The sequence below is a fragment of the Galeopterus variegatus genome, unplaced genomic scaffold, assembly GCF_000696425.1.
Source record: "Galeopterus variegatus unplaced genomic scaffold, G_variegatus-3.0.2 Scaffold49, whole genome shotgun sequence".
Classification (NCBI taxonomy): domain Eukaryota; kingdom Metazoa; phylum Chordata; class Mammalia; order Dermoptera; family Cynocephalidae; genus Galeopterus; species Galeopterus variegatus.
In genome coordinates this window covers 84,394-108,542 of record NW_007726160.1, presented here as the reverse complement: position 1 = coordinate 108,542, position 24,149 = coordinate 84,394, and the positions used below count along the sequence as shown (strand labels likewise).

The 24,149-nt window shown below is 33.8% G+C and overlaps 1 pseudogene; it reads left to right on the top strand.

The window, feature by feature from the left end:
- The window catches only part of LOC103590470, a 40,966-nt pseudogene extending 22,760 nt beyond the window's left edge, over positions 1–18,206 (top strand).
- Positions 18,207–24,149: the final 5,943 nt, after the last annotated feature.

The window sequence follows — 24,149 nt, the reverse complement described above, 5'->3', positions numbered from 1 at the left end:
AGTAGATCCTCAATGAAAATTGGTTTGAATTAAACTGTGAGACTTTCTATAAAAAAAGGTACTGAGTGAGTTATATGGGCCCCCTTATTAAATTCTTTCCTGGACAGTGGCATTCCCAAATGCTTCCTCCCATTTATTTGCCACACTCTGCAGCCACTTTTATTTGCTTGGATCCCTCTGCAGGGAACATATAGTCTCCTGAATAACCCACTGATGTCCCAAAATTGACAGGTCTAAAAACTGTGCTCATCATTTATTACTCTAAAACTGGTCCTGCCCTTGTAAATCATACATCAGTGAAGACAACCTTATTCACGTGAATCCAGAGAGTCAGATAGTCTTTCCAGGCTCTTCCCTCTCCTTTACCTTGCCACACATCCATTGAATCACCAAATCATCTTAATTCTACCTCCTAAATATTTCATTAATTAGGTCTCTTTCTTTCCGTTATCATTGACTACATTTGACCAACATTTGTATCTGTGATTGCCCTTTAACATTTAATTTTGCATGTTGTCTTGCAAACCGTCCAGCCAGAGTGATCCTTCTAAAATGCCAACCTGATCAAGTCATCCACTTGGTGAAATGCTCTAGCAGCTGTGCAAGGCTTAGAGGATGCCGTGCAGCCTCCGTGATCTGAATGCCCCAGGGCATCAAATTGCTGTTTCTTTAGCACACCTGGGCCCCTTTGCCAATAATCTACCCCATAATTTGGGACATTTCTCCATATATATCTGTCATAGCACCACTCATACTGCATTTATTTGTAATTTAAAGAGTTAAAAGTTCATTATGAGATAATCCAAAAACATAAAGAAAAATGAAGAGAAAAATACAACACTCATGCACCTAACAAGCAGATCATCCCGATTTTGATATTTTGCTCTGTTTGTTGATTTTCATTAAAGAAAATGTTTAAAGGTGTTATACCACTTCTTGACTTTCTCCCTTCTATCATTGATGAAAGACAGTGGTTATTTTGCAGTTGGCATGAATTCCTTTCTCCCTATGCTTTTATGTTTCGTTATTTATATGTACCTCTAAAAAAATACAGTGTTATTTGTGTTTTTATTTTTCTCTAAATGATATCATGCTAACCATATTTTATAGCACCTGATTTTTAAAAATCATCTATGCTGACATATAAAGACTATTTATTCATTATAATACACTGTAATATTACATTAATTCATGTATTTATTCAACAGAGTGCTGTATTAGTCCGTTTCTGTTGTTTCTAACAAAATATCTGGAACTGGGTGATTTATAAGAAAAGTGAAATTTATTGCTCACAGTTTCTGAGTCTGGAAAGTCCAAAGTCCAAGGAGCACATCTGGGGGTGGTGACAGTGACCACTCACATTGAAAGATGGTGGAAGCAGAAAGAGAAAGAGACACTCTTTGTGTATTCTCCTTTTAAAGCCCTTAGAACCATGCCCCTGACCACCATTTTATTTATTTATTTATTTATTTATTTATTTTTTGGTCTTTTTTGTGACCGGTAAGGGGATTGCAACCGTTGGCTTGATGTTGCCCGCACCACGCTCAGCCAGTGAGCGCACCGGCCATCCCTATATAGGATCCGAACCCGTGGCGGGAGCGCTGCTGCGCTCCCAGCGCCACACTCTCCCGAGTGAGCCACGGGGTCGGCCCTGACCACCATGATTAATCCATTCACTACTGCATGGTTCTACAATCTAATCACCTCCCCAAGGCTCCACCTTTCAATTACCATAATAGGATTTCCCACCCTCAACAGTTTACAGTAGGGATTAAGTTTTGGGGGGACATTTGATCCAACACAAGTGCCTATTGCATACCAGACAAAAATTTACTGTACAAATAGAGCAAAATTTATCTATACATTACCCTATTGACTGCTTCTGCATCTACAGTATTAAAATCTATGCTGCCATCTGCAGTTTTCTTCATCTCTCCTTATGCACACATGCAATTCCAGGAATACCATTGTTGGGTTACTGGCTTAAAGCTTTCTTAAATTTTCTAGATATATCTAATTGTTCTTTAAAGAGTGGAATGATTTACATTTCCACCAGCAGTATATGATTTCTACATTTATTGAAATTTTGGGGTGACATTTGTTATTATGAGATGTTTTACTTTTGGGGCAATATACAGGATTGTATTTTATTGTTTCAAACCACATTCCCATTATTATTTTTTTTTTTTTTTTTTGCTGTGTAACACACTACTCTGAAACTTAATGGTATAAGATAATAACTATTTTATTTTATGTTCACTCTTCCCAAGGATCAAGAAATCAGACAGGAGCTAGACGAAATGGCTTGTGTTCTCCACCATAACACCCGTGACCTCACATAGGAAGATCTGAACAGCTGAAGATGACAAGCAACTGAGGCTTGAAAACCAGAGCACCTGTATATGGCCTCTACCAGCTTCTTAACAACGCAGCCACTCAGACAAGTCACACCCATTGCTAGGGGCTACAAGAGCAAGTATTCGGATAACCAGGAGTGAATCTGCCTGGCCTTTTATGACCTAGGCCCAGAAGTAGCAGACCATCACTTCAGTCATACTTTTAATTGGTTGAAGTCGTCACAGGCCCACCAGATTCAAAAGGAGGGACATAGATCCACCATCTGAACAGAAAAAAATGCCTAAAATAATTGCAATCAAGTTTGAAAACTACCAATATCCACAAAACCCTGATTATAAGTGAGGATCTTTTTATATATTATTCTCTATTCATGGATTATTTTTTATAAATTGCCCATTTATATAGTTGTTCATTCTTATTATTAGACTGTTGTTTATCACTTACTGATTAATAGGAATCTTTATAGATCCTTTGAGAATGAAATGAATTGCAAATATATTCTCTTTGTATTTTAAGTTTGTGTTGTCTTTCCTGTTACACAATCTTAAATAAAAAGAGTAAAAGTATGTGAATCTCTTCTTTTAAAGATTGTGGCTTTTGAATCTTTCCATACTCAGAAGTCATAGGGTTATTCTATTACACTTATGCCATAATTTCTGTAAATTTTGATTTAATAATTAAGACAAATTTATATAGAATTTTTTGGGGGGTTTTATAGGCTCCCTATTATGTTCCTTCATCTCTCAATTTCTCTATTTCTTAATCTTTTTCTCCATATATATGTGTGTGTGTGTGTGTGTTTATACATATATTTACATCTATATCTGTATATATTTTATATATCCATGTATATGTATATATATAGATACATTTATATCTATATGCTGTATATATATGGATATATACACCTAGATGTACATACACATGTATGCATATTAGTATATGATGTATATACATATGTATGTATGTTTTAACATAGATATATGCATACATATATTTGCATATATACATCTCCATATATATGTATCTTTGTACTAATACTACTATATCTTTATCATAAGTTTTGCTATCTGGTAGTGTAAATTCTCTTTATTCTTCATCAAAATTATCTTTACTGTTCTTATTTATTTATTCTTTCATATAAATATTAAGATCAATTTATTATTATCTATTTAGAAAAAGAACTCTGTTGGGAATTTTAACATAATTGCACTGAATATATACATTAATTTAAGGAGAACTGGCATCTTTATGGTATTGAGACTTCCCATTTCTAAGTATGTCTTATCTTTTCATTTAATAAATATCTTTCAATTAAGTTTTATAGTTTTTTCCTTCAGGTTCATTTTGCGTTGTTTTTTGGTAGAAATAGTCTGCAGGAATATATGATTTTGAGTAATTGGATGTCTTATTTTTGTTATTATTTTAAAATTTCTAATTGTTGCTGATATTTGTACTATTCCTTCTTATATATCGATTTGACTAAAGTCTATTATTACTTCTAAAAGTTTGTGTGTATAGCTTGAATTGTTATATTGACAAGAATTTATCTGTGAATTGTGGCAATTTTATTTCATTCCTTTTTATGATAAAATTGGGCCTGTTTTACTGCAGGTTTTAGCAGCACCATTCATGTTGCATATGAGGTGGCCCTTAGAGTTATTCACTGTGGCAGCACTGATTATAACTTTTTAAAAATTTCTTTGTTCTTTTTGTTTTGTTTTGCTGTGATGGATTAGGATCAGTGATACTAGATGCCCTTGTTTTGGTTCTCACATCAGATAAATTCCTTCTAAGAATTCATCACTATCTGTGATGGGTTGCTTGATATTTTTGACTAAAAGCCTTAGTTTGGTTAAGGAAATATCTGCCTTTTTCTATTTTTCTATTTTTTTTTTTTTGCATGAATGAGTGTTGAACTATTTCAAATAAGTTTTTTTTAATTAATTGAGATAATCATATGCCTTTCCTCTTTTAATTTATATAAATTGATAAGTTGCATTAATGATGCTAAACCATCCTTGCATTAATGAAACAAATTCTACTTAGTCAGTATATAAATTATACATCTTATACATTGGTAGACTTTATCCACCAAAATTTTTATTATACTTTTATTATTTAAGATTTCTGAATCTTTATAAGTCTAAATGTCCTAAAATTTTTCTTTCTTTCACTTTTAGGGATCTGTGTTAGTAACAAAGTAGCCTTGTAAAAGTAGTTTGGAAGTTTTTTCTCTCAAATATTTTCTTTGTAAATGTATAATATTAAAATCAATAACAAAAATGATAATAATATACATACTTTTATAGCTCTGATTATGTGCCAGGCATCATTCTTAGTCCTTTACACATCTTAATTCATTCAAATTTTAACTCATACAAATCCTATGTGATGGATACTATTATCATTCCCATTTTCTTGATGAAGAATCTGGGGTACTGATAGTTTAAATAACTTGTTCAGAAACAAATAAATACAAATTCGGTTCTCCAAATCCAGGCAATCTTGTTCCAGAACTTACATGAAAGAAAGGCATAAGTAGTTGAAGTACCCAAAGGTCCTTTGTTGTTTACAGAGGATTGTGAGACTGTTTAATTCCTGGACAGTGATTACGTTACTCCTTACTAAAAATCTACTGCTGCCTAGCATTTTATTTAGTCTTTTTCTTGCTTTGTAGACATTATTATTATCCCACATAGACAATGTTTATATAGATTTATATATATATATAAACATATATATATTTATATATATAAACATATATATGTGTATATATATATATATTTGCCATATATATATAAAACATATATGGCAAATATATATATAAACATATATAAAAAATATATATATATTTGCCAACTCTACTTTTAGGGTTATTTTCTTTCTGAATGAAATACATTTCTCAGAAGTTTTTATCAAGAGTGTCTTTGTGGTCAGATGGCTTGGTTTATGCTTATCTGAAAATGATGATAGGTTATAGGGGCACAAAACTAGGCTGGCACTTCATTTTCTTTCTTTCTTTTTTTTATAACATTGCAACTTGAGCAATACTACCTTGGCTCATGGCTGTTCAAAAATCAGTTGCCACTCAAATTTTGTTCATATACCGGTGAGCTTCAAACACTTCATGGAAAAATGGAATCGAAAGATAATGAAAAATTTTTCATAAGTTTCTGAAGACCCCTCCTGTACACAAACACGCACACATGCACAAGGGGCTTTTAAAAGTTCATGAAAATGCATATTACAAAAAAACTATGGATTTCAAAAATGTTTTGCACCAAAATAAACTCTTCATAACTTGTTACAACATGTCTGAAGAGAATCCAGTTTAATATACTAAGAAGGATAAGACACCAGTTTGAAAAGAGTCCCTACCAGAGCAACATGAATTCTGCTAAAATTAAAATGAGAACAAATATCAAATCTATGGTGAGCTAGGGTGGAAGAATGGTAAAATCATTGATGCCTTACAGAAAGTTTATGGCTACAATGCCCCAAAGAAATCAGGAGTTTACAAATGGCTAACTAGGATTAAGAAGGGAGTCGACAATGTTGAAGATGAAGCCGACAGCAGCAGACCATCCACATAAATTGGCAAGAAAAAAATTAATCATGTCATGCCCCAATTGAGAAAGACTGATAATTAACAGCAGAAATAAAAGCCAACAGCGTGGACATATCAATTGATTCAGCTTACACAATTCTAACTAAAAAATTAAAGTTGAGCAAACTTTCCACTTGGGTGTCAAAACTGTTGCACTGAGATAACTGCAACAAGAGGAGAGCTTGCAATGGAAATTTTAAACAATTTGTAAATGTTCATTATGTATCTTATTTAATCAGGGGATAAGCAGTGTAATGTATTCAGAGTTTAAGAATAGAACTCAATTATCATTGTTGCGAACAAGTTGGAGTTGTCATGTTACTGTGTAATTGATGATTTGCTTCAAAATGAAAAATAAATTTAACAAAATAAAAAAAAGATCATGAAGCATTTCTTCAAATAATTGTAACAGGAGATGAAACATAGCTTTAGCAGTCCAATCTTGAAGACAAAGCACAATCAAAGTCATGGCTACCAAGACAGCAAAGTGGTCCAATCAAAGCAAAAGTGGACCAGTCAAGAGCAAAGGTCATGGCAACAATTTTGGGGGATGCTCAAGGCATTTTGTTTACTGACCTCGTGAAGAACTGAAGAATGATAACATTTGCTTATTCCAAGAGCGCTTTGAGAAAATTAGCCAAAACTTTAGCAGAAAAACACCTGGGCAAGCTGCACCGTAGAGTCCTTCTCCACCACAATGATGCTCCTGCTTATTCTTCTCATCAAACAAGGGCAATTTTGTGAGAGTTTTGATGGAAAAATCATAAGGCATCCACCTTACAGTCCTATTTGGCTCCTTTTAGCTTCTTTTTATGTTTCCTAATCTTAAAAAATGTCTTTAAAGGGCACCCATTTTTCTTCAGTTAATAATATAAAAAAAGACTGCATTGACATGGTTAAATTTCCAAGACGCTCAGTTCTTTAGGGATGGACTAAATGGATGGTATCGTCAATTACAAAAGTGTCTTGAACTTGACGGAGCTTATGTTGATGAATAAAGTTTATATTTTTTATTTTTATCTTTTCATTCCATTTTTCCATGAATTTCTTGAAGTTCCCTCATGCATGGATGCACAAAGAATATGCTTTTTTCTCTCTTTTTTTCTTTTCTTGTTCTATTTTGTTCTTCAAAGTTTCTTTTTGGTGTATCTACATATAGATTTATTTTACATTTCTCTGCTTGGTATACATAGTGCTTTTTATATTTGGCATATCTTTATTTGTTATATAATATTTCCAGCAATTATCACCTTGAATATTGGTTCTTTCCAATTCCCTTCATTTTTTTTTTTAGAAACCTGATTAGATATATGGCAAACTTTCTCAATCTTATCTTTATGTCTCTTAACCTCTTTTTCACATTTTTCATATCGTTGCCTGTCTGTCTTTATTTCTGAAATATAAATTTAGTTTTATCTTTTGGCTTATTATACCTGTCTTCAGAAGTGTCTAATCTGCTGTTCAAATCATCCATTGATATTTTTAAAAATTTTACAATCATAGATTTTACATATGAAATGTATATTTGTTCCTTTAAAATAATCTGCCTAGTCATTTTAGATAATCTCTAGCACCCTGGTTATTTTTTGTTGTATGTTTTACGTTTAGCACATTTGAAAAATAGTTTTTTTATGATTTACCCAATGATTTCAATATGAGAAATTGCATGCTGCTCTGATGATCCTCAATTATGATGGCTTATTTCCTCCTATATGCTTGTGTTTGTTTGTTTGTTGTTGTTGTTGTTGTTGCTAATTGGAGCACATATTTTGTGGAACATAACTTGTGGGAGTGCAGAGAGCCCAAATTGAATGTGCTTTCAACCAGACTGGATTTGTGCTGGCCTCTGCTTAATGCCAGATTGTGCCCTCAACTTAACACCAGTTTAATTTAATATCTTGGCTTGAGATTTTCCTGACTAAATGTAATGTAAATGTAATGTTAAACTAAATGTGGTGTAAATTTGAACACTAGACCTGTTTCAGAGCAGGCTAATGGCTAAAAATTGTCTGCAAAGAGTATTATTAATATTTTCCCCTATAGCAAACATGGACTGTGGACATTTTTTTTTTTTTTTTCTTAGCCCACTCTTTTACAATGGGAGTAATTCCTTCAAGGGTCTAGGCCTATTTGAGGAGTATTAGGATCACAGGCCCATTTGAAGATTCTCAGGCTCAGATGCCTAACTTTGCATGGGCTGCAAATCTTGGCTTCTACTTTCATCTGTGCATTATTTATTTGTGTGTTTGCTTGCTTAATTTGTCTTATTTTGACTACCAATATACTGTTCCTAGGTTAGCATAAATTAAAATGTTATTTAGAATCTATTTGTATTGTAGTATGAGAACGTTTTTAAAGAATCTAGCTTGCTATTCTGCCAAAAGTGGAAGTACTCCACTATTTGAGCTTCTTGAAGTGAAGGACTATGTTTAGTGTTTTAATATTATTTTCAGTATAGTAGGGTACAAGGAAAAATCAAAAAGGGCTGAAATATATATGGAAAATTTTTAAAGTTTTATAACATTTTAAAATTTCTTCTATAAAAATTTTAAAACAGCTTCATTAAGGTATAATTTACATGTAAAACTGTACTTATTAACAATGTGCAATTTGATAAGTCTTGACATATGTACATTCATGAAGCCATCACCACAATCCAGATAATGAACATATTCATTATCCTTAAATGTTTCCGCATTTCTTTTTATACCTTCTGCTTCTCACTAACCCCCAACCACACGTAGGCAACCACTGGTCTGTTTTCTGTTCTTATAAATTAATTTGAATTCCCTAGGATTTTAGATAAATTTAATTGTCCAATAGGTAATATTCTTTGCTTTATTCACTCAGAATAATTATTTTGAGATTCATCAACATTGGAGTGTGTGTTAAATTCTTTTATGTTTATTGCTGAATAGTATTCCATTGTAGTTTGAAATTCCTTTGTATATAATGGCATAAGTCCTTTATCAGATTTATGATTTATAAATATTTTCTCCCATTCTGTGTTTTCTATATTACTTTAACAGAGAAAGAGAAGTTTTTATTTTTAGTAAAATCAAATATAGCAATTTGTTCTTTTATGAATCATACTTTTGATATCATATCTAAGAAGTCTTTACCTAACACAAGATCATATTTTTTCTTCTAAAAGTTTTATAATTTTAAGTCTTACATTTAGGCCCATGTTTCATTTTGAATTAATTTCTGTAGATGGTACAAAGTATAAATTAAAGTTCATTACTTTGCATATGGATATGCAATTATTCTAGTAACATTTATTGGAAGATAACACCTCAACCTATTTCTGGTGATATAAAACTTGTAGAATGGAAATTAAGGATAATATCATTTGCTTAGTACTCACATTACAAAAAAATTTTGCTAGAGCATGTCTCTTCCACTGAGCAAAATGTACATAAGTTAAGAATCTCCAAAAAAAGTTGTGTTTCTCCCACAGGAGATTATGGAGAAATCTGTGAGAGGAATCTGAATTTGCAAAAATGTGTTATGTAATTAGTGTTTGTTGCACATGGGTGTTTCATCCTAAATTCAAGACCAATTTCACATTATTTTCAAGAATAAAACATCTTAACTATGTCACTTCCACTTAAAATAAAATTGAATCACTTTGAAAACATGCATTTTGTTTACTGTATTTTACTCTAATTCTTTGTTCTATTATGTTCATCAGAAAACTGGAGCTGGTTATCAGAGACAATTCTTTTTCTTCACTTATCAACATCCACACTTTGTAGAACCATAGGCTGCCAGTCTGCAATTCACCTATGTTAGAAACATGTATCCCAGAGATGTTAAGCAGCTGTCCCAAACCACATAGCCAGATAATTAAAAAATAAAGATTAAAAGCCAAATGACCTATTTCTAGTCTAATTTTCTTTTCTTCATATTACTTTTATAATCTAGTAAAACATGCTAGTTGTCTACTATTAAACCATATAAAAGATCTGAAAGAGAAACAAGCAAAGATATTAGTTAAATACAATTTTCTGAATATTTCTGAATTTTAATATCATACAAAATCAATTCATTCTAAAAATTTAATTATCTATATCACTATAGTTCACTTATGGTTATCTGAAATTAGGTTTAATACATATTATACTATATCCAATTAAAAAATTAATGATTAAGTACTAATTATTTCAAGTGTGTGTTTCATACAAAGTATTACTTTATATTAAGAAAGGTACCCTGTCAAATTAGCAAAGCAAGCAAATAAAAATATGCTTTCTTGGAGATTCTTGTTATTTATTTAAAAAATGTAAAGATAAATAGATCAACCTATAATAGCTATACTAGATTTCCTCAGGTTTTAATTATTACCATGATGATTTAAATTAATATGAATTACACTGTTCACTCAGTGGATGTTGATGTGTGCTTATGATGTGCATAGCTCTTTATAAGGCACTATGAGGCAATATAAATAGCAATATAAAGTCTCTGTTCCCAAGGAACTTACAGTTCAAAGAACAGGTGAAACAATTTCACAAATGGCTGGTTTGCTACACAAATTATGGTTGGTGGCAAAAAAAAAAAAAGGGAACAAACATGTAATGAAAGCTATGAAGAGGGAAATTAATGAAGGCTTCATAATCGGTGTGAAATTTATTTCTATTTACCCCCAAATTTCTGTAGTACATTACATATACCACCTTGAAGAATTGCTGAAAAACCTGTCACATGATCAAAAACTAGCAGATACAAACCAACCATTAAGATAAGAAATAGATTGTTGCTAAATGTACCCTGAATATGTGCGATTCACCCAAAATTTCATATATCGAACTGTTTCTTTAAAACCTTAAAGAAAATATATTCAGATGGCTATCAGTTAGCGAACCCTCTAATGTTTATGGGAAAAAAATGCTTCTCTCACAATACAAATGCTTTATCCATAAATAAAGTAGAACCCAGGAATAAATTTCTTCATAAGTCTAATGCACATTGATCACATAGTCACTAACTTAGATATAGATTAATGGTAAGCCATGGAAAGAAAATATGAGTGAACAATATATCCTGAAATTCCACTAATTAGTTTGGAAAAATGAAATTTCTTTTTAAATTTAGTATCATGTATTTGTAAAAAAGCCTGAAGCAAAAAGCATTCAAACACCTAATCCATGTTCTATATTGATGGGATACTTAGTCACTAGGAGCAAAAGAAACAAAACATTTTGCAAAAGGCTAAATGCTTAATTTCTGCTGTTTATTCTAAAGAAAAATAAATCCTGGCTTTGAGTATTTGTATACATCGCTTAGTTACGAGATAGTCTTCAATAGAGCAAAAATGTAAGCTCTCGGAAAATGATTAAATGCAAAACAACTAAGAAGATAAAGGGCCGAGCCCATGGTGCACTCGGGAGAGTGCGGCGCTGGGAGTGCAGCAGCGCTCTTGCCGTGGGTTCGGATCCTATGTGGGGATGACCGCTGCTGCGCTCACTGGCTGAGCACGGTGCGGCCGGTCTGAGAAAGAAAAGAGGAATACTAGAGAAAACGAAATGAAAAAATTTCATTTAATGATACCTTTCTCTAACCACCAGGGAGATCATTTAGAATCAAAAATATGATATTCTTTACAATGACTCTTAAGAAAATTTTACATCCATTCTTTAACTTAATTTGTCAAAACAAAACTAAAGCCATCACACTTATCAAAACCAAAACAAAATCTAATCCGATGTAGCTCAATAGAAAGATAACATGAGGGCTGGTTGGCTAGCTCACTTGGTTAGAGCATGGTGTTGATAATACCAGGGTCAAGGGTTCCATTGCCAGTATGGGCAGAAAAAAACAAAACAAAACAAAAAAAACAACGTAGCTTTAAGTAACTTTTCTACATGTGTGTCCTCAAGCACAAGAAGCATTTTATTTCTCTGGGAGACTTTCTCATAGTTTTATGAACCTTCTGACTCCTGTACATGGCTCTAAGTTTACCTCCAAAGGCAGATCAAACAAGCCTTCATATTCCAATTACTCTCTTTCTCTCACTGATGGGTGTTTTGAAATAAAGATTTTTGACCATGCTGCCAATTTTTACTATTTCCAGTTTTCAAGAAGTGATTTTACTTTCTGTAGGAGTCAAAAGACCTCATCTGTCTAGGACCAAATTCTTCTCTTTCCCTCTTCTTAATTTATTCCATGAATAATCCATGGGTGGAAAGCTTTCAAGTTCGCCACAAGTCAGTGATATTATACAAAAAATTTTTTTGAAACAAAAAAAGGTCATTTTACTGAACATAAAGTTTTAAATACAGAAATGGACATTTCACTAATGATCATGTTGGAAACAGGAGCGATGCCTGTTAAGAACCAATTCTCTTTCCCTCTCTTTCTCTTTATCTAACCGACACCTCTTCCTCTCTGCTCTCCCCTGCCTGTCCCCCATCAACCAAGGCCCCAACAAATATCCAGGTCTCATCATCCCAATCCCTATGCCACCGAGCCACACATCCATCAGCCTCCTCCCCACCCTAGTGTCTATCCAGACCTTTTCTCCATTCCTTTTCTCATGTGGAACAATCCTGGTTCTCTCTGCTTCTGGAATTTAGCTGATAACCCTCCTTTCGAAGGAGAAATTATAAATAACAGAAACTATTATTTCTTTCTGGGACATTATTAGATACCAACAATGTCTTCTGATTTTAATGAAATAGTGAATAAAGGTTTACTACCAGGAAGCCTAATTTTATTAAGAATTACAGTTTTTATTAAGTTTTTTATTAAGTTAAAGTTAAATAAGGAGAGGACGTTCCTCTCATGATCAAGCAGGAACAACCCCATCTCCTATAAGGACCCCAAAGTTATGTCTGGGCATTACCAAAAGTGCACCTCAGAAAAGTCTAGCAGGCAATCTTTCAACATCAGTTTCCACTTGAATTTTACACTATATTTCTACTTTCTCCTGCATGTGTGACAAGCTCTACCTTCGAGGCTATTTTAAGACTTGTCAATACTTCTGTCCACAGTGACCATCATGAAAATACCAAATTCTATGGCAAGATTGCTATCTCTGGATACTATCAAAAGCAGCAGTAGTCAGTTGTCAGAGAAGTACTAGTCTCTATGTACTAAATTCCACTCCTTTGTGGAATGTAGATGAGCCAATGAGACCTCAAAATTACTGTTCACAAAACAGATAATTCATTACTTCATTTGGTTTTATAACAATATAAACTTTTATACTATAGACAAGTTAAGGAAATGAACAAAGTAACTGTATTTCCCAAGTTCACACAATGAACAAATCACAGAGCAGGAACTAAAACCCAGGTTTCTTTTTCTAATGTTTGTGTTGTCTCTCACCTTTGGGTAAACTAAAATTTATTTGTAAATTAACTCTTTTTTGCTCTTTAGCAAAGTTGCCTAAGGAAATATTAGTAATTTTTGATAAGTTTGAATAATATAATTTATCACTTTATATAAATTAAGAATTGCCAGATAAAAAATACTCTTGATAGGGCCGGCCTGTGGCTCACTCAGGAGAGTGTGGTACCGATAACACCAAGGCCACAGGTTTGGATCCTATATAGGGATGGCCGTTTTGCTCACTGGGTGAGCGTGGTGCTGACAACACCAAGTCAAGGGTTGAGACCCCCTACCGGTCATCTTTAAAAAAAAAAAAAACAAAAAAACCTCTTGATGTCAACAATGGGTAAACTGTTTTGTCCAAGTAACATCTCTGACCTGCCAATATGCCAGAATTTTAAAAAATAATTTTATAAAATTACTATAATTTTCTATTGTGTTTCAAAGAGGTAAATAATTTTAACTAAGTATAATTTAAATATTTTATTAAATTAAATAATTTTAACAAATCAAATTATTCTAAATTATTTAAGTGAATGTTAATGATAATTTACTGTTGTAAAATATATGAAAAACTCAGAAAAATAAACAAAAGAAAAACTAAAACTCATAGTGATTCTGCCACCCAGATAGAAATATAAACTCCTATGAGATAGTTTTACACTGGAATAAAGAATATGGAAACATTTATACTAATTAATAATACCAGAGAGATATGAAACATTAGAAGGTGACTGCTAAGACAATCACATGGAAAAGATGTGAAAGTACAGAGAGAAACCTTCTTGTTTAATATCTCATCTTGTTAAATTGTAATTTATAGAGGGAATAGCAAAATTAGATTTACTTTCAGATTATAGGGATCCCAGATAATTAATGCTTATGGTATTAGTTATGACACTTTAAAATTGGTCACCTAAAATAATGAGCTATTGTAAAGAAAAAACTTTTTTTTTCCCCTGGGGGGTGACAGTGAAGGTTTTAGAGGAAAGTGGGGGGAGAGACAAGAAAATCAACCCCATTTATTATAAACAATTAGGCAGGCAGTTGCACATGTGTAGGAAAAGACAGGAAGCATCATTGGCTCCAAAATAAGTTCCCCATTGGCTTGTTATATGGTCTGAATTCCCACTATTAGAAATTTATGGGTGTTTGCTTAGAGCTGGGGCCAGTGCTGGGTGAGGGTTGTGCACACCTGGCTGGCCCGACCCCAGCCGCGTCCTGAGGTCTGTGCACCACTCCCACTCACTGCCCAAAGACATCCAGGCTCCATCAAGTTCAAAAATGTCCAGAAATGACAGAGAACCATTCTTTGTGAAGGTTTTTAAGATTCAGACAATTCCAAATGTTTTTTTAAAGTCCTTGGGTCAATAAAAGAATTTCAGTCAGAATATCTTCAGATTATTACAGAAGAGGCAATGAAGATATAAGAAAATGATAGCTCAGTTTATAACTGTGGCCCTTTTAGTGGCATTGTCTTTGTTCACCTCAAAAATCTTGGCTGCAGAATTATTGGTACTCAAGTAGTTTTAGGATTTCCCACCCTCTTAACAGTCACAGTGAGGGCTAAGTTTCTAATACATAAAACTTGGGGGACACAATTCAAGCTCCAGAGAGTTTTGGGGGGACATAATTCAGTTCACTACAGAAGGCAATTAAGCAACTCACAGTTAAGCATGGAGATCCATACATGGGACAATTGAAAATGAATGAGTGTACACACCTCATTGTACAAGAACAAAAAAGTAAGAAATATGAATGTGCAGAGACAGAATATGCACTGTGTGACCATGCAATGGTTTTTTGACAGTATTGAGAAAGGTTTTTGTCAGGATGAATCCATGTACAAGACAGAACCTAGCCTAGAAGAAAAGACTGTGCTTGATACTTCAACTCCTACAGGCCAGATCAACACAATTGATATTTGTACTCTTTCAGATGTGAGCCATACTTCCAACACAAATGCAAGTTGCATAAATAAATTTATATGTAATTCAGTTCTCAATAGCAAATTGGAGTCTACACTTGAAAATCGAGAAAATATGCATATAAGTGCATTTCAAGCACTTGAAGATATATTAGATGGTTTCGGATTTATCTTTGTGGTTTTAGTGGCAAAAAGCTAGATAAACTGAGAAGACTTATTAACAATGGAGGTGGAGTTCATTTTAATCAACTTAATGAAGATGTAACTCATGTTATTGTGGGAGATTATGATGATGAATTGAAGCAGTTTTGGAATAAATCAGCCCAGAGGCCTCGTGTAGTGGGAGCAAAGTGGTCGCTAGAGTGTTTTAGCAAAGGTTACATGCTTACTGAAGAAACTTACATCCATGCTAACTACCAGCCAGTGGAAATCCCAGTTTCAGGACCAACCTGAAAGTAAAATGGCTCTTTTAAAGAACAACAATAGCAGTTTCTCTAAGAAGGACGTTGTTCCTACTGAAAAGCACGAGCAAGCTGACGAAATCTGCTCTCTCAATATGTACGTTGTAATTTCACAGTAGCTGAAGCTAAGAAGTCTGAAGTTGTGAAGTCTGAAGTTGGGCCCCATAATGATTCTACTCACAATTTTCTGCAAGAAGAAAACCAGTCTTCTGTCAGTCATTGCCTTCCTGACATTTCTACAATTACTGAAGAAGGCTTATCAGGCAAAAGAGTTTCCCTGTTTGAGGTTTTAGAAATGAAAATGAATCTAATATTGCAAACATCATAAGAGAAAATGCTAGAAAAATCATATCCCTTCCAAGCAGGACTGTTGCTGATTATGCTGTGGTTCTTCTGCTGAGGCATGAAGCAGAAACAACTGTGGGAGAAGCTCTTACAGATACGTGGCTGGTTACTTATACAGGCTATCAGACTTTGATTGATCCAAAGTCAAATCCTCTCACCAGTCCCAGTAATGACAGGAGCGATTCCTTTAAAGGATCGTGTTACTTCATTCAGCCTTGGGGCTGGAGCAGAAAAAAATGTTCCTTGCCATTCGTAGCAAATCACCTTGTGAGCAAGTGTTCAAGAATTCTTAGTTCACAAACCCAATGCAAAGAAAGGCATGTGCCAGTGCACATCTTGTATGGAAAGAATCAGGTGGTTCTAAACAAGAAGCTTCAAAGACATGGAATTTACCAGCAGTCACTATAGCTTGGCTGTTGGAGACTGCTAGAACGGGAATGAAAGCAGATGAAAGCCATTTTCTGACTGAAAATTCACCTAAAGAAGAACTCATTTTGGAAACTGAAATAACAAGCGGGGTGAATCTAAATCCAGATACTCCAGAGCATCCTGGCACACACCTGAAAACTCAGAAAAACTAGCCATCACAGTTTTAGATATGAACTGCTTTCAGAGTAAAGTTTTGCATGCTGTGATCTCACAACATGCCAGACAGGTTTCAGCCTCCCCAGCAGTAGGACAGCCACTTCCGAAGGAGCCCTCATTACACCTAGATATGCCATCAAAATTTCTGTCCAAGAACAAACTCTTCAAGCCTTCCTTTGATGTGAAGGTAGAGTTTTGACGGAGCTGTGACTCATTTCATCTATCAATGGTGGCCAAACAATACTACTTGAGAGGATAAATCTATAAAAGAGGGAAGAATACATATTGTTTCAGAGCACTGGCTTTTAGATTGTGCCCAAGGGAATAAACATCTTCCTGAATCTCTTTATCCATATCCTTATAATCCCAAAGTGAGCCTGGATATCAGTGAAGTTCAAAACAGCAGACTCTGTAATAGTCGACTACTTACAGCTGTTTCTACACCAAAGGATGATGAGCCAGATCATTTGCCTTTACAAGAAAAAGATATAGATAATATGACTACTAGTAATAAAGAACCAATTGAAAATAGAAGGAATGACTCTAAAGGAGCTCTGACACAGAACTAGGAGATGAAAATAACTTCCAAAAGCAGATGCAGGAAATAATGTCTGCACCATCAATAGTGAAGCCCCAGGGGCAGAGGACTTTCCTTTGTAACAGCGATTCTTCAACCGCTGACCGCACTTGCCCTGCTCACAGTGGACATAGTAGAGTCATAGAAGCACTGGGGCATTTCTTTTTCCTTGTCTGGCTTATTTCATTTAACATAATTTTCTCCAGACTCATCCATATTGCTGCAAATGGCAGAATTTCATTCTTTTTTATGGCTGAGTAGTATTCTATTGTGTATATACACCACATTTTCCTTATGTTCTCATTCATAACTGGGTGCTAAGAAAGAAGGAAGGAAGAAAAGAAAGAAATAGGAAGGAAGGAAGGAAGGAAGGAAGGAAGGAAGGAAGGAAGGAAGGAAGGAAGGAAGGAAGGAAGGAAGGAAGGAAAAAAGAAAGAGAGAAAGAAAGAAAGAGAGAAAGAAAGAAAGAAAGAAAGAAAGAAAGAAAGAAAGAAAGAAAGAAAGAAAGAAAGAAAGAAAGAAAGAAAGAAAGAAAGAGAAAGAAAAGACAACAACAATACATTTAACTTACAGAAGGAGAGAACAAACCTAAGGATACTAAAGATGGTGGGGAGGGAGGGAGGAGGTTTGGGAAGTGACAGGTCGAGTAAAGGCCATTAAAAAAAATCACAATTTGTAATAATGAATATGCTAATAAGAACAATAATAAACAAATAAATAAATAAATATTTAACCCTCCCCCCAGAGAAAGAAGCAGTGAGGCAGTCTCACCAAAGAGTATCTGATGTCAACCCAGAGCTCTCCCAAAATGAGTGGATCATTTGGGATGCACTACAACTAGGGAGGACAGAGCAAGGCTGACCAGCACTTTGCAGTGGCCTAATGCAATACTCTGAGCTATGGATTGACATTAAAAATTTGGAGAACTCTCCTTTCAAAGAGCCTTCACATTATTCAGAAATTGCTAAACAGGGTGACAAAAAAGAAATCTGTTTACTTTTGTATTAAGTACATATTGACCTCTTTAAAATAAGCAGATAAATGTTGAAAGAAAAAAAACCAAAAACAGAAATTTATGTTCCTGGGTCTTAAATAGATTTTCCTAATCAAATAGAAATATCACTGAATGTAACAATTTAGCCTTTATTAGTCAATTTTAGTGGGGACTTGGATTATTTAGTGAGGACTTGATTATCTAGTCAAGTGACAATGTACATAGAATATCAATAAGGAAGGACAATGTCTTGAGAAGCAACTAGGTGAATAGTATATGTCACAGTTTATTGCCTTACATCCATTCTCTGAACTCAATTAGTTAATGTACAATACCTATAGACTGTGTACAACGTGAAAGTCAAGGTGCTAATACTCAGATCAAGGAAAGCATAAGAAAATAGCATGTCTTCCCAATGAATTTACTTTCTTGTTGGAAAGATAATACTTGTACATCTGGAAAAAAATAACTTGGTGATTCTAGGCATTAACTGGTAAATTACACCAGTGTATATGGACAAAAATGTCTTTTAATAATAGAAAGGCATATCTGGAACACTTCATTGGAAAATAAGGAAGAAAAAGTGATCTGGTATGAGTTTAACTGATTTAAATTGTGGTAAATAAAATTATTCTGTTTTATCTAGAAAACTATACCTAAATAACTATATAAAATAGATATAAAAATATACATATAAATGCAGGATAGATATTTAGATACAGTAAAAGTGAGTAAGCAAGAAAGGAATTTGTTGTTATGTGAATACCAAATGAGGTCCACCCCTGTTCCATGCCTGGGGAAATACTTCCAACTCTCCTCTGATTCATAACTTTACTCTTATATGTTAATTCTATTTTCAGATAACCCTATCAATAATCTATAATGCAGGTTTGAAGGTCCTGATATGTCATTTCTACATAACCTTCCTTAAGATTTTTCTGTGATAGAAAACTTCCCCCTTCCATACTCTCTTAATGCTACTTAACTACTTTATTCGCAGTAAAAACAATCACAAAAACTCATTAGCTTTTCTGCCTCCTCTACCAGAGGATGATTGAATAAGTCCAGCTGATATGTCCATAATCATGATATTTTTGGATGCTTCAAATATAAACTTCTTAGGTAAAAATCTGAATGGGCATATCGATGTTGTCTTTTTGCCTTGTGGGAACATATTAGCAAAGGGAGGGAGGAAGAATAAATCCATTTATGATCATTTCTACATAACCATGTTTCCCCAAGGAGTCCTGCTAAAATCACCCTGTCCTAGACCAATCTTTCTAGTTTAGGGTCAGAATGAAATGACCTCCTATGCCCTCTTTCCCAGGAAAATTTGATTTTTGAGAGAATAGGTGACTCTTGTGTTTCTCAGGCCTTTCAACATATTCTATCCTTGCCCTTCTATTGTGGATGCTACTTGAGTTCTAACATGCTTCCCAAATGAGATATGCTTATAGGCATCAATTGATAAATGTTATTACTGCTGTTATCTGTGAATGTCTGGATCTGGTGAGTTTTTGGAACTGAGAAAACAGTTGATTGTATATCAAAGCAATAAAATGGTGAACTGGGACCCTAGGTAGCTCAAAATTGTACTCGTGCCTTCCTTCCTATTCTGCCATATCACAAAAGGTATAAATCACTATTGTCTCATTTAATCAAATCCTATTCAAATATACGTTGCATAGAGTTTCAAAGATGTGATACACCTTACAAAATTGAAATGGTTCAGATTCGATTAGATCACTTTAAGTGGAAAAGTAGTAATCACAGAAGTGAAGCAAAATTAAACTGTGATCAACAGGACCTGTTTTCATTACAGATAAAATGATCACTGGTCAACATAGTTTCCAAAGACAGATTCAGCTGAAAAGCTAGCAAATTTGTTATTTATTTTTCTCAGCTATCTTTTTTCCTACATTCTCTGTAACTATATCTTTCTAACTGAAAATATTCAGAGTTTGATACAAACAAATCTCTAACTGACTTTCATGACAATCACTCCTAGTACTATATTGTCAGACCTGCTATTGCTATTATGGACCCTGAGGCCAAAAGACATGACAAGGACTGAGTCCTTGTAGAAATGCATCATCTAGGGATGAACAGGCATTTGGCATTTGGTTCTATGAAATAAACCCAAAACAAGCAAGACCATCAGTGGGTTCACATGAAGCACTGGAACACAGGAGATTCAGCACACTTCATTTACCATGGAGAAGAAAAGGTTATTAAGCCCTAAATTTATAATTTATAATTCTGAAAATGCTAGGCTTTATTTTAAAAGTTGTTGTACAAAAACTTCTTGTGTTTTCAAAGCAACAACATAACAAAGCCATTACTATAAAACTTAAGTGTTGTTGTTTTTATTGATAAATTTTATATCAATAAATAGTCATAGCTTATTATTAAAAAATCATGCCACTATAAGGAAAAATAGGAGAGAAAAGAAAAGATGCATTTATATATTTTGTTAAATCAACATGTGTTATAAATATGTCACCATGCTTGAAACCTATACTAGAGGATTTGGTGGAGAAAAGGAGATAGATACGAGGAAGGAGAAAGAGAAAGAGAAAAAAAAAGGGGGGAAGGTTTTATTTTTTGTCTTGTCGTTGTTGTTTTTTCTAAAGAGCAGAGATTCTTCAGCATGCAATTAGCCCAGAGGAAAAGATAGAGAAGGTGAAAATATAGGACTAAGAAGGAATCTTTGATGAAACAATGTAGCTGGGAAGAGGAGCAGAAAGACATTAACAAATCCATTAGATGATTGGTCTTGAGAAGGAAAACGAACACACCTTTGACCAGGAGGAAAGGAACAATACGAAGAGAAAATTATGAATGGGGAAAAGGAATGAATTTCAAGAGGTTCAGTCTGACAGTCTAATTTTATTGGGAAATCAAAGGCAATATCATGTGGTAAAAGAATAGAAGTCATTTTAGGAGCCTTTAGATAAGTAGTAAAAATATAAAATAGCTGTTGACAAGAATGGGAATAGAATATTAAAAAAGATTAAGGATTTTACCAAATAAGTTATACTGATGTTTCCAGGGAAAAGATAATAAATGCAAAGAAATCTATCTTTGTATAAGTAATATAATCAATTGTAATGACTGAGTAAATATTTAGCTACCAGAATGTTGTGCATAATAGGAGAGAATGGAAAAACGAATAATAAAGCTATTAACAAGATTCTCAAAATTTGAACCAAGTATATTTACATTTTGTGTTAAAAGAAAATTTGTTCAGAGGGAAAAGCATGGAATTTGGTCAGAGAACACCTGGATTTTTTGCATAGTTTATTATTTTTAAAGTTTCATAGTCTTGAAAAATGAATTAAACTCCAGGGTCCCCAGGTTCTAAACCTGTAAGGTTAAGAAAATATCCACTCTACAGCCACTACATAAGGAAATGGCAGATAATGCTTCAGAGTATCATAGTGCCTAACAAAAACAGGGAGTCAAATTTCTTTTAGGTTCCTTCTAGGATTATGGCTAATTTGGTATTGACTTCTTCATTCTGCTCTTTAATGTTTGAAAACCATGCTTGAAAGATGTTGTGTAAATAACATACATAAAATTTTTCATAGAAGCAATTAGTGAAAATAAAGATACTATAAAATTCCAGATTATACTTATATTCTTAGCATTAATACCCTCTGATTTATTTTTTTGAAAACTGCATTAAAATTTATGTGAATCAGACCATCTACGAGAAACATTATCTCTGTGACCAGAAAGCAGCAGAGCTTTTAAAAAAAAGGCTATTAAAAATCTAGAAGATTCTCCAAGAGCTAGTGTTAGATCTGATATTAGATAAGATCTTTAAAGATGGGAGGAGAGGGTAATAGAATGTTCCTCAAAATGTAGTTGATGCTACTTTGCAAATTATTATATATACTAGCACCTTGAAGAGAAATAAAGAACAGGTTCATAAGTAAAGAAGGTGTAGATAAAATCAGAAAATAAAGTTTAAATAGAAATTATTCATGCTAAAGAAATGAGAAAAATATATTAGAAAACTGAACACTTAAAAATAGAACCTAACTGCTTAAACAGTTTACATAGGAAAACACTGAGATGTAGTTATTCATCCACTCACTTAATCAACACTTATTGAGCACCTATTTTAGGCTGGGTACTGTGGTAGTGTCAGAGACACAGCAGCAAACAGAACATACATGATCTCTGTCCTCATAGAGTTTACCAAGCAGTCAGGCAGTGATTTAAAAGATAGAAATTCAAATTCTAACAGGATTGAACCTCAAAGGAGGTGAGAAGATAGAAAATGCAGGTGAACAAAATTCTAAAGATTTGTTAAAAACAAATTCGGGGAATGGGTTATGTGCACTAGGCGTAGCACACAGTAGGCACTTATGAATCATCTATTGATGAGGGAGACCCATCTTAGTTTTCTCCCTGAGAGGCAGTAGAGAAAGAGCATATGGAGAGAGAATTCATTAAATATTCCTGATATGTTTTCTGCATTAACTGGAGGAATTTGGGCATTTGTAACTAGTTTCAAAAATTAACCTACCCCAGTAACATACCATGATATACCTATATAATGGCTTAAAAATAAAAGTGACAATATCAAGTGCTAGTAAGGTACAGAGCAACGGGAACTCATATATTATTAGTAGAATTGTAAATAGTACAGCTGCTTTGGAAAATTGTTGGTTTCTTACAAAATTACACATACACTTAGAGATGAGCAAGCAATCCTATTCCAAAGTATTTATCCAAGTGAAAAAAACTTACAAAAGTGAATGAATGCATGAATGAATGAATGAATAGGAAATTTATATTCACATAAAAACCTTCACACAAATATTCATATTGCCCAAACTGGAAGCAATCCAAATGTCCCTCAACTGGAGAATAGATAAACCGTATGTAGTACATCCATACAGTGAAATATTACTCATCAATAAAAGGGGACGAAATACTGATATCCAACAACATGGATGAATTGTAAATGCATTATGCTAAATGAAAGAAGCCAGACTCACAAAGCTATATATTGATTCCATTTTAGTGATATTCTTGCAAAGGCAAAATTATATGAACAGAAAACAGATCAGTGGTTTCGAGTCATAAGAGGTGGCAGGGAGAATGACTGACTACAGAGAAGCAGAAAAGAATGTTTTGGAGTGAGGCAACTGGTCTAGACCTTGACCTGTCAAAATTCACAGAGGCTGATACTAAAAAAGGGTGAATATCACTGCATGTAAATCACAGCTTAACAAAAAAGTCGCCTCTGTCCTAATCATATGACTGAAATGAAGACTTGACCTCCACCCAGTACTCTAAAAGGGATAAAGAGAAAGGAGAGAGAGAGAGAGAGAGAGAGAGAGAGAGAGAGAGAGAGAGAGAGAGAATGACACCACAACCACCTTCTTTATTCTCTCACCTTTGGACCCAAAGCGAAATGAATGTATTTGGGGGGCAGGTGGAATGTGAATAACCCTTCTGTAAACATGACTTGATTGTAATTCAGACCCTGTTTTCTGTGATTTATTCCACAGTGGTTACAGCACCACTTACATAAAAAGGACTAAAGCTGTCATATCTGAAACAGAGATCTCCTGAGATCTGCTGAGAAAAGCAGTGGTTTCATGTAATGTTGATGGAAAAAATGTAATGAATACATAGAAATTAAGAAACTTTTATAGTCAAAAGTCAGTAAGTTCTACAAAGTAATTTTTGATTATTTATAAAATTCAATTACAAACTATCACTGAACATAAACACATTAATTGTGACTCTTCTATCTCCTTTCCCTAGTGAGATAATCATACCAACATGTTTTAGAAAATTTTCCTACCTAGCAATCCTGTTTTTTAATTTACCTTAAATCTCAACATGATATATGCACCTGCATATTTTTAAAAAATATCTTCTATTTAGGTACATACTGATGCAAAGAGGATGTTTCCTATGGAATAACAGTCTCA